The sequence below is a fragment of the Molothrus ater genome, chromosome 2 (assembly GCF_012460135.2).
Source record: "Molothrus ater isolate BHLD 08-10-18 breed brown headed cowbird chromosome 2, BPBGC_Mater_1.1, whole genome shotgun sequence".
Taxonomy (NCBI): Eukaryota; Metazoa; Chordata; class Aves; order Passeriformes; family Icteridae; genus Molothrus; species Molothrus ater.
In genome coordinates, this window is record NC_050479.2 from 55,836,417 (window position 1) to 55,856,104 (window position 19,688).

Consider the following 19,688-nt stretch of genomic DNA (forward strand, 5'->3'; position numbering starts at 1 on the left):
ATTTTGGATTCATAACCATTTCTAGTAATTTCATTTATTTTCTGCTAGTTAACCAGACAAGTTTCTAATCAGAGTCTCCTGCAGACTCAGAAACTGGATGAAGCTGCATATATTTGCACTGAAACTTGACTCATTACAAAGAATGTCATCATTTTGCTCTAAATGGAAGCAAGCACTATGTAAATATTGGTCTGTACTGTCAAGTAACATATAGGAGAATTTTCTTTTTATTAAAAGTCTTGTGGCTCTGAAAACCATTAGATACTACTTGTTTGATATTCTTTTTGAAATAGCCTCCACAAACTGAAATTGTTTAGAATAAAAGAATATCACAAGACACTAGTAGGAGGTAATTCATGTGCTGCCAGCATTTCAGTTTTTTGTCACTTATACTTAAGAAATTAATTATCTCCAGAATGCCAAAACATTAAAGTTTTTGTTGTTAAAAGCTACACTTTCACTTGCAGAACTTGAAATTCTTGGCTTCTGCTATCTGTCTTCTATTGTGATGTAAATCTGTAGACTATTTTAAATTGTTGATTATATAGACAACCAAATAGATGCCCTGTCTACACCTAGGAAAGCAGGAAATATTTCAAGTTGACAGTGGGAAAAATTTTATGGAAGGAATGGAAATGGGTGCTTCTGTTCACAAAGTGATAGCAAGCAGTCTAAATGGAGAATGAAACAAACTACAAGGTCCAAGGTAGCTATGAGTATGAGTTCTTATTTTCTTATTGATGTTTAATGTGTGTGTGTGTGTGTGCCTAGATATAAAACACAATTTAGTGAATTTAGTGTGGGTTTTGTTGTGTGAATATCTCTAGGAATTAATGTATCTTTCTGTGAAAGAAAAGCAGAAAGATTATGCTCCTGAAGATATTTCCCACAATCTTTCTTAAGCCAAAAACAACTTTATGTTGCATTCAGCAGAAGTAGGATTTTCCCCCCCATATATTCCCAAAATGAAAAACATTGCTAGATTAAAAGTATTATGAAATATATTGACCTGCAGTTTGAACAGTTCCATACACACCACTTAACCAGCTTTAATTGCAATTTCCTAAATAATGAAATTACACCAAATAACTGCATGTAAAAAATCAATCCACCTAAATTTTCTATGCTGGGCTTTTGCTACCTATTGTAGGGGCATGTTTAAACTCATTAAATTCTTTCCCTGTATCCTGAAAATTCTCTGCCCAGCAGTCTTGCAGAACATGTACAAATACTTCATAGAGATAAGTATCTGAGGTCTAGATTTTCTTCCAGAACCTTCTGCCCAAGTTCTGGCTGGTGTTTCAGAGGATTCCCTAGCTCCTCTTTTAGATCTGACAGTCACATGCAGATGGTCAATGTACTTTACAGCATCTAAGGGAGAATTTTGCTACTTGTAACTTTAAATGGAATAAGATATTGAAATTTTTAATATGCAAAATAAGCAGTTATATATATTGTGATTTGCAGCACAAAATCTCACAAACATCAAGTGATTTACTCTGAGTCCTTCAGGGGCACTCCAGCTATGAATATATACTCAGTTTTCTTTGTAATAGTAGCTATATAGTACTGTGGATTTTGTATCAATATTGATGGAATTTGTGTTATATATAGAAAAAAAAAGCAAACAAATCACAAACCAGCAAAAAACTTTATGTTTAATTACTGTAAAAACAGTTTAATCCAGTGTGAAACAAAACAGGTATTTTTGTCTATTTCAAATCATACAGAAAATATGACAATGAGCTTTATGCGTCCTGGAAATATGATTTTTTACTAGGAGCCTGAGACTCAAAAAGAGAAGAGGAGTTAGACATATGAAAGTACTCTCAGTTAAGTTTCAATATATGAGTGGAGACATGGAGGAATGTGAATTATTGTGTTTTGCTATTTTAGCATGGCAAAATTGAGCTTCAGATAGTGAGGCAAAGTCTGAAGGACAAATCCTCAATGTCTATTCTCATCATCCTGTCCATCAAGGGGAGGAATGACAATTTGCACCAGCTGCTGAATTGCCCTCTGAGTCTGGGGCACAAAAAAAACCCCAGAATGCTGTAAAAACAGAGTGCTGCCACAGCACTGCAATGCAGAAAGGTTTAGAGAAAATCAATCATAAGCCAACTTGATAGATGGTTCAGATCTGAAAGAGAGGCACAGCTACACATGCCTGCCCTGCTTTTGCTGACTTAGTCACAATATATATGTACTGAACATTCAGATGACTTTATTTATTTTTAAGAGCCAAGCAGAATTGCTAAAATGTCCATAAAAAGGAATGCTTTGTAAGTCCCATTAGCCTGAGTAGTCACAGGAATCATTATGGCTTGCAGACCAGAAATTTAAATTTCATATACAAATAAGCCCTGTAGATTTAGGTAGATTTAGGTAGTAGATTTAGGCTTGTCTTTAAATGAACGATTGAATGACATAGAACAGATCACATAGTAGGAAAAATACTAAGGCTAGCAAGTATTACATCACTGATAATTTTATGAGCTAAAAAATAGTTGCTTTCTTCTTAAAAATCAGAAAGAAAAAAAAGGACAACAAAAGAAACCCTGCATCTTATTATATAAAAAATGCTTGGTTTTGTTTGTTTCATTTATGCTGATCTTTTAAAATGTTTCTTATGCTATGGGAGGGGTTTCTGTATTACATTAAAAAAATCTATGAAAAGGTATTTCTGTACATATGAAAAGTCAAAATAGGAAAAATAAAAAGTTATTCAATACAATAGACATGTTTAAAAACTATGATACTGAAGGGATGGAAGGAGGGCAGACAGGAAGGAAGGAAGGAAGGATTCAAAATAAATTATCAATATAATTAAATTTAAAAATAAGTCTCTGTTTAAAGTGGTAACATTTACTGATAAAAAGTATTTTTCTGTAACATTTGACTAGCTGCAGATGTAATTAGGTATATCAAGTATAATTATATAGTTGTGTGTATGAATATACACATAAATTATATGATATGGTGAGGATAAAGACAACTTAGATGGAGTGATCTTCCTGTACTTTAGACTGTAGATATATACATCTGATTTTACAAACTATCATTTTACAAGCTGCAGAAAGTGCATGACTCATTCAATGTGTCAGATGAATGCACTGGAGGGTGACTACCCCTTTACAGTGTCTGTTCTGTCCTTTGTCAGATAAAGGAGGCTGAGGAGACCAGGGAAGGTTACACTGAGGCTGTATGTAGGGATAAATAAATCCTCTTGCCATAGTTTTGTCTCTTCTTTCTCTTCTGATTATTAAAAAAAATCATGTATCTAATATCACCTTCTGCTATACAAAACTTTTGTATTCATTAGTTTATTTTCACTTACAAGTGGATCTTATAAATAGCAAAAATCAAGCACATATTAGATAATGTAGCAATAATGATTAAAAGTGCTTAATAATTAACCTTAAGTTAGAGTGAGGCTTTCCTAAAAGTTAATGAGGTGGTTATTAGATTAATTAGGGCCCAAGAAGGAAATTATAACTTAGATTATATAAAAATAATACATGACAAATGGCACACCACATGGTCTTTTAACGCACTATTAAATTGCAACTGTTGCTGGTAAAAAAAATATATACAAAGACTCTCAGGAAAACTCCATGTAATATATCATTTTCTTCCCCATAACAATTACCTGTCAGTGTAGAAGTATGGTCTGAGAAATAATTCAAATTAAATAGCAGTTTTTCAGATGTCAGAGCTCCTACACAGCTCTTACGACTTTCTAGAAGGATTATATTTAATTACATTGCATGAAATAAATATGCATGAAATAAATATACACAGTGGTCAAATTAACAAAATTATTTTGTCCCTGGTAACTATTAAAAGTTTCATATAGAGTGAATGTCCATCACAGAAAATTAAAACTATGAAAGGAGCACAATATAGTCATGATTTTCCATGTTCCAATACCAACTGATGACCTCTTACATTCTGCTACTATTTATATCATATTATTTGGTCCATCAGCAAACAACTATAATTGGATAACCCAGTCATTCAAAGTACCAATCATTATTTCCCATTAACAAAAGTGTTCTACCAACATGCTTATGCATCCTTCAAACTATCTAGTAAATATGGGACAATCACTGTATCTTCACCTTATCCAATTATTTTAAGAACAAGAAGGACTACTGGGACCTTTAGAAAAATAAAGGACACAAAATGAACAAAACTTGTTTTTCTGGAAAAACTAAGGATGAGAGGGAATGTAATTGTTGCCTACAAATAAACCAGTGGTAAACCCAAGGGACACAAAAGAGTTATTTAGATAAAACAGTGCTGGCACAAGCATAAATGGGTATAGAATAGCTGTGCATAATCAATAGAGCCTTGAGAGAGAATGTATGTGTGTGAGTTGAGGAATGAATCCTGGAGAAAGTGTTTAACAAGAAGAATAGAAACAAAACCAAACCAAGAAGGAAACAAAGACTCCTAAAAAAAAGAAAAGAAACACCCAAAAGAGAGAAAAAGCCGAGGAACTGATAGGAAAGAAAAGGGCTAATTTATGAAGTGAACTATACAAAGTGATTAAATGTAAAGAGAGGAAGAAGGGACCCATGACCTAGAAGCCCCTTTCAAATTCAATATTTCATTACAGTTTTTTAATTTGATTTCTGAAAACAAAACTGAAAAAAGTAGAGTATAATGCAAAAATGGCTAAAAAATACAGTTTTAAAAGAAGGCCAAGGAGTAAAATCATACTAAAAAAGAGTTGAAAAGATTTCTGAAAATATGTTGAAAGACAGACAACAGAGCAGTTGATTAAAACTGAACATCAGATAATATCCAGATTTTGCATTGATAATATCCTTGGTTGTGTATAAAATGATTGAGAAAGATGACTTTTTTTTTCTCCCCCTGGAAAAGGGGAAACAATCAATATATATCATATAAAATATAAACAATCATGGATACCAACGGAAAAATCAACAGAAATGTTGTCAACACTCCATACAGTTCCGAGCTCTTCTGGATTTCATTTTCAGTATATTAAGACAATTCTAGTCTAAAAATCACAACAATATCAGTGATGTATTTTGTTGGAACTTAATACCTCCTTATATTTCAGAGCTTGACAGATGAGCTGTAGAACACACTGTTTAATATATATGAGATTATGTCATAAAAAAGCACCAAAAAGACAGGAATACAAAAACTCTGGAAAGGAGATAGGATCAAATGAAATGCAATTGAAAAAAACCCCAAAAACTCCAGAAAATTGGGAGATGTGTTGTCCTCAAAAACTGCTCTGTGAGGAAATGAGCTGCAGTGCAAAGGACCAAAGGAGGCCAAAACTAAGCAGAGAGATGTTGCAAAAGCAGGGGGAAAAGTTAAGGAGGAAGACACGACGTGGAGGGGAAGATATGAGGGACATGGCATGGACACTATAAAAAAAAAAAAAAAAAATTCTTGCCCAAAATCAAAGCCATCAAGTGCAGGCCATATGCCACCAAATGCAGGCCCATGCAGCAAAGCTTGGAAAATGGATCCCTGCTTAAGGCCAAAACAGATAAGAAGGACTTACAAACACACTGGAATGGAGACAACATGAAAGGAATTGCATTTGGAGGAGAAAAAAAAAAAATTTGGGAAATTTGGGAAATGTAGTGACTACAAGGAGATGGACCAGGATTTTATCAAGTGCAGGGAAAAGGACCAAAAGAGGGTAAAACAAGAGCTCACAGATGTTGCAAAAACAGGGGAAAATGTTAAGGGGGAAGACACAACTTGGAGGGAAAGATGGGAGGAATATGGCATAGATACTTATTAAAAAAAAAAAAAAGAAAAAAATCTTGCCCAAAGTCAAAGCCATCAAAAGGCATGGCATGCCATCAAGTGCAGGCACATGCTGCAAAGATTCCTCTAGCGGTCCCCATTGAAATCGCAAGATTCCGTTTCCCTTCCCGAAAGGAAATGAAATTTCCTTTCGGGAAGGGAAACGGAATCTTGCGAACCCAAAAAGAAAGGCTTACAAACACTCTGGAAAGGAGATAGGATCAAATGAAAAGCAATTGAAAAAAACCCCAAAAACTCCAGAAAATTGGGAGATGTGTTGTCCTCAAAAACTGCTCTGTGAGGAAATGAGCTGCAGTGCAAAGGACCAAAGGAGGCCAAAACTAAGCAGAGAGATGTTGCAAAAGCAGGGGGAAAAGTTAAGGAGGAAGACACGACGTGGAGGGGAAGATATGAGGGACATGGCATGGACACTTAAAAAAAAAAAAAAAAAATTCTTGCCCAAAATCAAAGCCATCAAGTGCAGGCCATATGCCACCAAATGCAGGCCATGCAGCAAAGCTTGGAAAATGGATCCCTGCTTAAGGCCAAAACAGATAAGAAGGACTTACAAACACACTGGAATGGAGATACCATGAAAGGAATATCATTTGGAGGAGAAAAAAAAAAATTTTGGGAAATTTGGGAAATGTAGTGACTACAAGGAGATGGACCAGGATTTTATCAGGTGCAGGGAAAAGGACCAAAAGAGGGTAAAACAAGAGCTCACAGATGTTGCAAAAGCAGGGGAAAAAGTTAAGGAGGAAGACACATCTGGCAGGGGAAGATATGAGAGACATGGCATGGACACTATTAAAAAAAAAAAAAAAAAGTAAAAAATCTTGCCCAAAGTCAAAGCCATCAAATGCAGGCCATATGCCACCAAATGCAGGCCCATGCAGCAAAGCTTGGAAAATGGATCCCTGCTTAAGGCCAAAACAGATAAGAAGGACTTACAAACACACTGGAATGGAGATACCATGAAAGGAATATCATTTGGAGGAGAAAAAAAAAAATTTGGGAAATTCGGGAAATGTAGTGACTACAAGGAGATGGACCAGGATTCTATCAAGTGCAGGGAAAAGGACCAAAAGAGGGTAAAACAAGAGCTCACAGATGTATCAAAAACAGGGGAAAATGTTAAGGGGGAAGACACAACTTGGAGGGAAAGATGGGAGGAATATGGCATAGATACTTATTAAAAAAAAAAAAAAAAAGAAAAAAATCTTGCCCAAAGTCAAAGCCATCAAAAGGCATGGCATGCCATCAAGTGCAGGCACATGCTGCAAAGATTCCTCTAGCGGTCCCCATTGAAATCGCAAGATTCCGTTTCCCTTCCCGAAAGGAAATGAAATTTCCTTTCGGGAAGGGAAACGGAATCTTGCGAACCCAAAAAGAAAGGCTTACAAACACTCTGGAAAGGAGATAGGATCAAGTGAAATGCAATTGAAAAAAATCCCAAAAACTCCAGAAAATTGGGAGATGTGTTGTCCTCAAAAACTGCTCTGTGAGGAAATGAGCTGCAGTGCAAAGGACCAAAGGAGGCCAAAACTAAGCAGAGAGATGTTGCAAAAGCAGGGGGAAAAGTTAAGGAGGAAGACACGACGTGGAGGGGAAGATATGAGGGACATGGCATGGACACTTAAAAAAAAAAAAAAAAATTCTTGCCCAAAATCAAAGCCATCAAGTGCAGGCCATATGCCACCAAATGCAGGCCCATGCAGCAAAGCTTGGAAAATGGATCCCTGCTTAAGGCCAAAACAGATAAGAAGGACTTACAAACACACTGGAATGGAGATACCATGAAAGGAATTGCATTTGGAGGAGAAAAAAAAAAATTTTGGGAAATTTGGGAAATGTAGTGACTACAAGGAGATGGACCAGGATTTTATCAGGTGCAGGGAAAAGGACCAAAAGAGGGTAAAACAAGAGCTCACAGATGTTGCAAAAGCAGGGGAAAAAGTTAAGGAGGAAGACACATCTGGCAGGGGAAGATATGAGAGACATGGCATGGACACTATTAAAAAAAAAAAAAAAAAGTAAAAAATCTTGCCCAAAGTCAAAGCCATCAAATGCAGGCCATATGCCACCAAATGCAGGCCCATGCAGCAAAGCTTGGAAAATGGATCCCTGCTTAAGGCCAAAACAGATAAGAAGGACTTACAAACACACTGGAATGGAGATACCATGAAAGGAATATCATTTGGAGGAGAAAAAAAAAAATTTGGGAAATTCGGGAAATGTAGTGACTACAAGGAGATGGACCAGGATTCTATCAAGTGCAGGGAAAAGGACCAAAAGAGGGTAAAACAAGAGCTCACAGATGTATCAAAAACAGGGGAAAATGTTAAGGGGGAAGACACAACTTGGAGGGAAAGATGGGAGGAATATGGCATAGATACTTATTAAAAAAAAAAAAAAAAAGAAAAAAATCTTGCCCAAAGTCAAAGCCATCAAAAGGCATGGCATGCCATCAAGTGCAGGCACATGCTGCAAAGATTCCTCTAGCGGTCCCCATTGAAATCGCAAGATTCCGTTTCCCTTCCCGAAAGGAAATGAAATTTCCTTTCGGGAAGGGAAACGGAATCTTGCGAACCCAAAAAGAAAGGCTTACAAACACTCTGGAAAGGAGATAGGATCAAGTGAAATGCAATTGAAAAAAATCCCAAAAACTCCAGAAAATTGGGAGATGTGTTGTCCTCAAAAACTGCTCTGTGAGGAAATGAGCTGCAGTGCAAAGGACCAAAGGAGGCCAAAACTAAGCAGAGAGATGTTGCAAAAGCAGGGGGAAAAGTTAAGGAGGAAGACACGACGTGGAGGGGAAGATATGAGGGACATGGCATGGACACTTAAAAAAAAAAAAAAAAATTCTTGCCCAAAATCAAAGCCATCAAGTGCAGGCCATATGCCACCAAATGCAGGCCCATGCAGCAAAGCTTGGAAAATGGATCCCTGCTTAAGGCCAAAACAGATAAGAAGGACTTACAAACACACTGGAATGGAGATACCATGAAAGGAATTGCATTTGGAGGAGAAAAAAAAAAATTTTGGGAAATTTGGGAAATGTAGTGACTACAAGGAGATGGACCAGGATTTTATCAAGTGCAGGGAAAAGGACCAAAAGAGGGTAAAACAAGAGCTCACAGATGTTGCAAAAGCAGGGGAAAATGTTAAGGAGGAAGACACAACTTGGAGGGGAAGATAGGATGAAGATCGCATGGATACTTTTTAAAAAAAAATAGGAAAACATCTTGCCCAAAGTCAAAGCCATCAAATGCAGGCAGATGCAGGAAGGCTTGCTAAAATTAATCCCTGCTTAAGGCCAAGACAGGAAAAAAGGAATTACCAACACACTGGAATTTCATTTTCTTTCGGGAAGCGAATCGGAATCTTGTGATTTCTATGAGGACCAATTTAGGTTTCTTTGCCTCATGTCCCTTCATTTGATGGCATGCCTTGCCTTTTTATGGCTTTGAGTTTCGGCAAGTTTTTTTTTTTTTTTTTAAATAAGAATCTGGTATTCTGAATAATTATATAATATTTTTTGTCTTCCTATATTGGCCTGTTTTATAGTATAAAATTGGAAATAATAATTATGATTTATAATAATAATGGACCCATACATATTTTGCATGTGAGCTATGGATGGCTACATTGCATATTAAGGAAGTTTTTTTTATAATAGAATGCACCTTGCATGTTTTGCTTTTCTCTTTACATCATCTTGCTTTACCCTCCTTTGCTGCCAATAGTTTTTAACTCTCTGATGCAGATGCTTCTTTATCAGAGTATTTCAATTTTAGGGCATTGGTTGAGTTCCAGAGCACACTCAAGATGAAGATGTGCAGTAGGCATCAATTCAGCTCCAAGCAGGTGTCCCTATTGCCAAGTACTCACTGACAACCTCCTTACCAATCTCATTGGACAGACCAGGGACTGCACAGAAATAGCTTTATTCCATCTGGTTTATTGATGGTTCTTCTGAGCCAAGATTGAGCCCTGCTAGTAAAACAGTGTGAAACAGATTGCATAGGCTAGTGGTGCTCCATGCAGACAGAGATGGTTCTGATTTTGTTGCCTGTGAGTCTGTGTTTTTATATGATACCTGCTATTAAACTTGCTCTTTACCCACATCCTACCTTAATTCCTTTAATCTGTATTTTCCTTTTGTTGCCAGAAAGAAAATAGTTTAGGGACTGATGTCATTAATGGAAAACAAATCCTTCTTCAACAAATTTTCATTGATTTTCAGTGATTTTGGAGGGAGGGTGCTCTTGCTACGAGTGTCAGTTACTAAAATTATGGTAATCAAGTGTTTAAAGTTACCTCTTAAAACAGAAAGCATTGGTCTGGGAGGATATACAACAAAACAGTAAAAATTCAGTGAAGGGTCATCAGATTTATACCTTTTCATTCATGTATATTCCTCCTAAGAAGAGATCACAGTTTGTCATTGAATTGAAATTATTACCAATCTGGAAAAATGATTTTTGTCTTAAATGACATATTTGCAAAGACTATGTTACAAAATAATATGTTCTGGGAAATAATACTGTTGTAGTAGAAGGTGTTGCATTACAGATGTTACATTACAGGTAGTACTTTAGTGAGCCAGGAAACACCAAATCACTAGATAAATCACTGACACAGAGATATATAGTTTTTTTCTACAGTGAAAAAGCAATCTGCCAGTTGTGCATGTTCATTCCACAAGACCATAAATACAATTTTTTATTCATTTCTCCTGAATATCCCATCTCAAGATTCCTTGAAAAAATGTAAAATGGTACTAGCAGGAGTTCCAGTTTTCTAACTGATTCTTGCAAGTTTGGAAGGATTACAGGATATTGCAGTATTATATCATATTTATTAATCAAAAATAATTTATTAGGTAACATATAATGCTTTGATTCCTTTTCTTTATATGGCTTGAAATGCTTTAGAAACTGTGTAATATTTTGAAATGCATAATGCTGTTTAGAGGCCCTAATGCAATTTATTTTGTGCTATATCAGCTCTTCTCATCTTTTATTCAGTGTCTTACTGCTGTAAAACCACTCAACAGTTTTGAGATTTTTTCATCCCAGACTCTGTAAGACAGAGTCATGTCCTTTGTTCTAGCTCTTCTTATACTTTCTTGACATTTTATTTCCTGACTACAGAATGACACATTTTGAACAGAAAAGGAGGAGAATCAGCTTTCCTGCCTATTCCATAAGTAATTAACAACCATAGCTGATGTCCAGGATATAAGAATTGTAAGTGCAATGTTCTGAAGTCAGAACAGAACACAAGTCTTCCATTTCCTGAGCTAATGTCTCAATCAATGAACAAATATTTTTTCTAACTTTTGCAGTTTACAGATTCTGAAACTATTTGCATGCAAGTGCAGACTTTTGCACTAAGAATTTTAGCCACTGACAATAATATTGCTTTTCATAATAATTTTGTTTTGGACTATTTAGGAATAATTACATGCCTGCAGCAGTTTATGGACCACAAATTGTAATCCCTGAACTAAATTATTGTGCATTGTTACTCAAGAACTTCTTTATAGGAGTGATTTCCTTTTTGGAGAAAATCCAGCTGAGGAAGTGCAAACACTAGATCCAACGAGCATAGAACAACCTTAATCCATGAGCTTCCATAAGCTTTCCCATAGTTCCAACATTTCTGCTGTAAGGCAGAAGAGTTTTTACATTTCAAAAGCTTTCTTCACTCTTCCTCAGAGGCACCCAGCACTTTCTTGGAGGCTGTAAGGGAGATCTAAGGGCCTTGCTTTGGCAGTCTGATTTCCCTACTGCTGAAGGTGTTTCAGTACCTAGAGGGGATGATGTCATAGGTACATCTGTTCAAAGCATGACACAGTCTCACACTAAAAGGCATTTCATATTGATAGAATAGAAGAAATAGACTAATACATGCCTACCAAAGAAGAAATATTTGGTGGTTAAGTTGGGAAAAAGTTTTATTTTATTTTAATTATTATTTTTGGTGTGCCCCTCAAAATTACTCCCTGCAGATACAGCAGTAAGTCTACTGACTCTGGCCCAAAGATCAGTTTACACACTGCAAGAAGGTTAGTCCTATGGCAGCTACTACCAAATTTAATTTATGAGCATCAGTGTGAGATAGGTCTCTCCTATAGGCACAGTGCTAACAGAGACAATGAGACAGTGGATAGGTTTGAGACAAAGGACTGGCACAAAGTGAATGATGGAGAGAACTCCTAGTCACCTTTAACAGCATAGGATTTGATTAATTAGAGCTGTAGCTCTCAAGGACAACTTTGCGCTGGCCCAAAAGCTTCTGCCAGGCTTCCTCAGAGTAGAGAGGAAGGACTTTATATAATGATAGCAAATTACAGTGCAGTGATCTGTGCATTCACAGGTGTTGGTGAGTCAGAGGGCTGCTTAGTTACACATGCTAGGAGAGGTAGATAGGCATGCTCATGCTTGGGAAATCAGATACTATGTGTGTATATTGAACAGAGAGAGGGGGATGTAAGTAAAATGTGTAATAGCGAATTTCCTTGATTTTTTTTTTTTTAATGTCAAATAATTTGTGTTATATAAATGGTTATGCCTGGGATCTTGACTGTGGCTTGTTCTAACTTAATAGTTTAACCAGAACCAGAATATCAGAAATTAAACAACCCCCATGGCAGGGAGAAATGATGTATCTGACTCTATATCAGAAGGCTAATTTATTACTTTATTATACTATATTATTCTATATTATATTACACTACATCTAAACTGAAACTGCAAAAGCACTCAACCAAATCTCCTTACTGTCTCCTGACCGACCATCAGGACACAGTTTGCAGAGATTGGTTAAGAAAACAAAACACTCACACTAGAATCTAATCAAGTAAATTCTTTCAGGTAAATAATCTTCTAACACATTCTACATGTTGCAAAACACAGGAGAAGTAAATGAGATAAGAATTGTTTTGGTCATTCTTTTCTCTGCTTCTCTCGCTGCTTCTCTCAGGTTCAGAGAATGTGAATCCCACACTAGAGTAGACTAGCTACCCCAATAATCCTAGCTTGGTTCAGGGCCTGAAGTGTAAGATATTTCTCCTGACAGAAAGGGATACTAATGTACTTTTTGCAAGAATTACAATTTAAAAATTGATTTGGATGAACTGTTGCATTGTCAGGACAGCTTATTATTTGTGCATTCTGAAAATTGCAGACAGTAAAGTGTTTCGGTAAATTGTTGAACTCAGGGTCCCATAGTTCCTGACATGACTTCCCATAGATGTGTTCTTTGAGCCTGATCAAAGCCATTTTATAATTAATTCTCTTGATTTGCATCATTGTTTCACAGAGGTATTTCAACAATTAATTCTGCTAATACTTCAAGATACTTGCAAGATACTTATCTGGAGTCTGATGGCAATTTTTTTTCTTAGCTTTGTTTTCTGTCACAACTTTTTCCACTTGGTTGGGGTTTTATTTATTAACTTGCTTACAATTAATTACAAAATTTTATTAACTGGTTAATTAAACTTACTAGTATGATAATAACATTAGATAGAAGCCTACTTAGCATTCTCAGAATTCATATTAATATAATGGTAAAATGTTTGGATCTCTTCATTCTTGAGATTTCAAGTATTTAATGCTTTAGTACTTAAAAGTTTTGATTTTTATGTGGAAATACCATCTGTAGAAGTTAAGCAGTAATTCTGAAGTTCAAAAGTTCTATACCATGACACAAGATTTTATTCACAAATTGCAAGCAAGGGCTAAACACAACACAAATATATCTGAAATTATACAGCAATTCTGTTTTGTCTCTAATGGGGTGGGGGAGGAGAGTGTGTATTACTGGCTGAAGGATAATTAATGGAGTGTCTTCCCTATTCTCATAGTTCTAATGAACCCCTTTGTAGTGTGTCCTAAAAGCGGTGACTTGCCAACACCTTGGAATCTAAAGCAGAGTGGAAATTATTGCTACACTTCCAAAGTGACAGAGAAATTGTTCAGCTCCAAATGGAAGTTGTAGAACAGAGGACATGGGATACTAAATCATCTAGCAGCAGAGAGGAATTCAACCACATGATTGATGCCAGATTTCTGCTGGGGGATCAAAATCCATCAAGCAAAGTAGCTACTGCCATTAATCATGTCTCTGAAGTATTTGGTATTTCTGTGACTTAACATGTGGCAGCCCCTCTGGTGGCAGGAAGTGGAAAGGGAGGAAGAGGCTTTTGTGTCTAAATGATGAGGAAGCAACAACTGCAGGGAGGTTTCAAAAATAAAAAGAGAAAGGGAAAAAAGAGAGAAGAGAAGAGAAGAGAAGAGAAGAGAAGAGAAGAGAAGAGAAGAGAAGAGAAGAGAAGAGAAGAGAAGAGAAGAGAAGAGAAGAGAAGAGAAGAGAAGAGAAGAGAAGAGAAGAGAAGAATCTAAAGGCAAGATTTTCTCTAAGCACACAATGCAAGCTGGGTGCAATGAGCCAGCCCTAGGCTTCTGTACTTGCAAGGGGCTGGATAAGGCATAATTCTAATCATGAAACAGCACAGTCATATATAAAGTATTATGCAAGGTACTATCATATCTCTTCATGATTATAGGGAAAGGGATACATGCTGCCTATCTCCGGGTGTATTTTTTATAAAAGAGCAAAATTATGATTGTCCTGATTCTGTCCTTGACATTTTCTAATCTTTTCTAAGGTTAGACTATAAGTTGACTGATATATTCAGAGCATGAACGATCATTGGGAAACCTGTGATTTTAGAATTTGGGATGCTTCAATTTTCTTTAAGGACAAAAAAAAAAAAAAAAATCATCACTTTCTCAATAACCTCACATTTCAAATATTAGTTTCTCTCCTGTCAATGGGTCCCTGATAATATTACCTTAACTGCAATGTAGCCAGCAAGTGCCTACTAATCATTTAGTTTCATCTACCATATTTACCTCTCTCCAAACAATTAATTTTCCTTTAATCCTCAATCACAGCTGTGGAAGAGAGATTAAAACCAGGAATTGCCTAGAGATCTAAGGGTGAGGGTGCATTCAAACACAATAATGTTATAGAGAGAAAGATATTAATTAAAATGGGGTATATCTGTGCCTCCACTTGCTTATCCCCCAAATTTCTTAATGAGAATTTATTAAATATTTTTATAATAATTCAGATTTTATTCGGCTGTAGACTGGGTCTATAAATACCGGCTATAAGTGTTCCTAAGGTCTTTCTATGGTACTACCTGCTCATAGCAGTAGACTGTGAAGGAAGCTCCTAGCTCCTCTCAGACTATCTTTATCCCAGCTGACTGACTCCAGGCAGGTAGGGAAACTCAGTGCCTGCCAATGGCCACTGCAATGCCACTGGTTATCAGCTTGGCACAAGACTTGTAGGCAGCAAATTGAGAACAATAGTGTACAAATATTCATTTGAGCAAAGAGGCAAAATCATGTTATGGATATGCACCTGTGTGAAATTTGCAAATGATACTGCCCTGGAAAGCACATTCAATGCAGTCAAAGTATCATGGCTGTCATCCAGACACTTGACAGGCAGCAGGAGTGGGTTGGCAGGAACTTTATGAACTTCCTCAAGGACAAATAAAAAGTCCTTCACCTAGAAAGGAGGAATCCCTTGCAGCAGTAGGCTGGAGACCGGCTGGGAAGAAGCTCTGCAGAAAGGACATGGGGCCTGCAACATGACACTGGGGAAAGCCAAAAGCCTCCTGAGCTGTTTAAGGGGAACAAAGCCACCTGACAAAAAGATTTTTTTTCTCTACTCACACTTTTTAAGATTGTGTGTAGAATATTGTGTCTGCTTTTGTATCCTCAAAATAAGGAAGATGTGTGAGCTGAACATGTTCACCACAGTGGTCTGTCGTGCAGCATGTGGCCTGTGAGGAAAGGCTGAGGAAATGCAGCTTATGTAGCCTGGAAAAAAAGGGAAAAGAAAAAAGGAGGGAGAGAAAGCCCATTCATAATGTCTTTTGATGCAGATCTGAGGAAATGTCATTAACCAGATGCAAACCCGGTGCATCTGGGTATAAAGTAAAACCTGATGGTTTTACTTTGAGGAAACATTAGTTGATTTGAGTTTGGATCCCAAGGCTGAGTTGAAATCTATGCATCAGACTGGGGATTTCAGTCTTCTCAAGAGCTAAGTTGTTCCATAGACCAGATATATCCATAATGGTGGGAAAGAAATAGAATAGAAACAAAGCCTATGCATCCTTTGGTTGCCATTTCTGTAATTATACTAATTATGTCACACATTGAGGTTTAAATTGAAGTACAAAGGAAGAAATGAGAGTTTTACTGTTCATTTCAGTGATGTTAGGTTTTAAAAATCCCAAAGAGCAATAGAAAACATAGTAAAGAAAAAAAGTCTCATATTTAAACCTTTCATTTTTGAGAGACTGCAGAGGTATGTACAGGCTATTTTGGTTTACAGTGACAGATATGCTTGATTTATTATAGCTTCTTCAGACATCTGTGGTGCAGTCATTTGCCTCTGAACTAATCACCTCATTTGCATTAAACAGAAAACATAATTCTGTAGAGCTGTTCCTTTGGTCTTTTGTACTCGTTTTTGGCTGGGATAAACCTAATTTTCTGCATAATATTATTTTCATAATAATATGAAAAAATTTCTGCATAATAATATGGGGCCATATTTTGCATTTATGCTGGACACAATGTTGATAACACAGGGATGCTTACATTATTTCTCAACAGTGCTTGCTCAGTGTAAAGGACTTTTCTGGAACATCTCAGCCCAGCCCGCCAGCGATGAAGCTGGGAGTGCAGAAGGAGTTGGGAGGTGACACAGATGGAGTGGCTGACCCCAGCTGACCAAAGGACATAGACATGGTCTGCTGCCCAGACCATAGGACAGCATGCTCAGGGTATCAAAGCAGGGGAGGAAAGGGACAGGAAGGGACATTCAAAGTGATGGTGTTTTCTTCCCAGGTCACCACTACATGCAATGGAGCCCTGCTCTCCTGGAGATGGCTGAACACCTGCCTGCCCATGGGAAATGATGAATGAATTCCTTGTTTTGCTTTTCTTGTGGGCACAGCTTTTGCTTTCCCTATAAAACTGCCTTTATCTCAACTCACAAGTTTTCTACCTTTTACTCTTCTGATTCTCTATCTCGTCCCACCAGGGGAGAGTGAGTGAGCATCTGTGGTGTTTAGTTTAGAATGAGAAGACTGCTTCTCTTTATTGATGATATAAGGAGGTTAAAGTTGTTATGAGACAAACAAATTTATAAATGTAAATATTTACTTTTCTGGGATTTGCTTCCACGTACTCTGACTCAGAAAATGAGAGATCTTAATGCATATAAACAAATAAAATAATTAGTATACCTTACCCTAATAACAAGGTACATCTGAATGTTCCTTCTGTCTGTACAAATTTTGGAAATTTTTTCACTCAGACAATCAGATTATCTTACTTCCTCTCATGCATTTTCACCTATTAGGATTTGTACACAAATAAAGCATTTTAACTTCACAGTGGAGCTCAAAATGTTTCTTTCTTCTTTTTTTTTTTCCTTCATAAAATAGCAAAGAAATAAATAACTACTTATATTCACCCTAGGATATATTGTAATTTAATTTCAAATGCTTCCTAACAAAGACAGAATAACATAGGAAAAATCTATGCAGACATAGAACAGCATCTTTTCTTTTTTGGATGCTGTTTTAAAATCAATTATATGTGAGCAAGGGAGGCCTGAAGGTTACAAGTCAGTCAATGTTGTTTTATTAGCACTGGGCTGTCTTTACAACTGAAACACATTTTAGTCACATGTCAATCATATTCTAACATCAGTCTTTTATTAGTTTTCCTTGAATTATTGCTTTCTTCTCAGTTTAAATGAAATGGGAAATTGAAATGCTCTTTTACATTTTTATATTCTCCATGAGAAAATTTAGAACTAATCTAAAATAAAGCAACCAGCAATCTATCTGCTTTGTCAGTCAGTATTGACATACTGTTCAATTCCATCTGTATGCTAATATCAAGATTCAGTTCTGAAAAAGTATTCTTCAAATTAAACACAGGCCAAAAATGTAGTTCTGATGTAATTCCAGTGAATTAATATGTATCATTCATAGCTTCATGAAGAGTCTTCACATTTCAGTAAGATTTTGAATTTTAAAAAACCCCAAAAGCCATTAAAATCTCTGCAAAAGCTAAAGGCTGCCTTTCTATAGATTTTTATTCCAAGTTCAGATTTAATAACAAAGACACAGCTACTGCATTCAATATCTGACTGAGTTTCAACAGAATATTGAGAAGTCATATCCTATTTTTAAAATTCAATTTATAATAAATATCTATATCTATATCACAAAGCCCTGGGATTTTCTTTTAAAACAGAATGAAAAAACAATAGGCAGCTCAAGTTGAAGCAGTTGCAATTACTTTTTTTCTTGTTAACTAGAAAGCAACACTCAAAGGAAGATTACTAAGTCTTTTTCACCAACAGCAGTTTCCTTACAGGAAGCTAATTTTCCTGCAATGAACCTAGAGGAGAAAAACACATTAGGTACACACTATCATTTTACTTGTATATAGATCTTAAGGGGTTTGCACCAGCTACATTCTACACAAAACAGATTGATCACACTGAAGATTTTAATAGACGTCATGGAATGCCTGGCTCTTCTGCCTTTCCAGATTTATAGGAATCTCTGCTGGAGGTTGACTATATCCTGGGGAAGCCAGAGAGAAACAGCTGATGGCATGAATGCAGTTCTTGGGAGGGTACTCTCCAGGAAATATGCTCACATCTTTTTCTCTTGTCTGGTTATCGCATCTCTTAGTGGAGTATGACTTTTTCTTTCACAAAAGAAAGAAAGCAGAAAAAAATTAGTGTGGTTTTGGTTTTATAGCCCATATGCCATTACACTAAATTGTCACCGAAAAAATGTTTCAATTCTAGTGGATGTTAGTCTTTTGAAGGAAATATTCTGTGAGCAGGCCTAAAAACTCAATCAACACTGCTTCTGTCTCCTTGTTAGCAATTCATAGAAAAATTGAACAAACAAAAAGTAATAATTTTTTCCCTATTCCTAAAAAGAAATGTTTAAAATGCCAATTGTGTTATAAAACCCCTGTATTTTTACCATAAAAATAGACTTTAAAGTATAATGAAGAAGGGGCAGGGGGATGAGGGAGAGGGGGACAGGGTACTTTTACTCTGTGTGGTTGCCTGTGTCTCTGTGCATCTTTTAAGGTAGGGATACTTACTGCTGCTTAATAAAGATGCTTCCAGAGGGAAAGGATGGTGGGTTTACACCAGTCTATAGTGCTGTTAAGTGTATAGTCAGATTGGAGAGTGGCACCTTGAACACCAAAAGCAAAGATATTTCACACCTCAGTGGTTCTGAAAGGGTTTACACAGGCTTGAGGTGATTATAGAAGCATTAAATGAGTAAGGAACTGATGAACATGATCCAGGTCATCAATAAGCAACCCAGATGTGCGGCACAAGTGTGTACAGAGATTGATGAATCCTTTGAATTGGGTAAGGGAAGCAGTAGGAATTTGACAGGTTATTTACTGACTGCCATAACCTTTATTACTGCTCCATGAATCAGCTAGCAAAAGTTACAGCAATGGCAGGCTTCATCTTAGGGCAAAGGCACTCCTGCTCCTGCAATGCCCTCCTCAGCTCATCTCTACACCTGCACCCCACTCACAGATATAAATGCAACTGTTTGTTGACCTTGCTATAACAGGGTTTCTACCACAGCAGCTGAAGAAAAAAAGGGTGAAAGAATGCACTCAAGACAATATTGAAAAAATCAGGGAACGTGGGAGCTTAACATTTCACTCCCTGCTTAAAGCAGAGTCTATTCATGAAATCAAAGTTCAGCTATTTATTAAGCCATT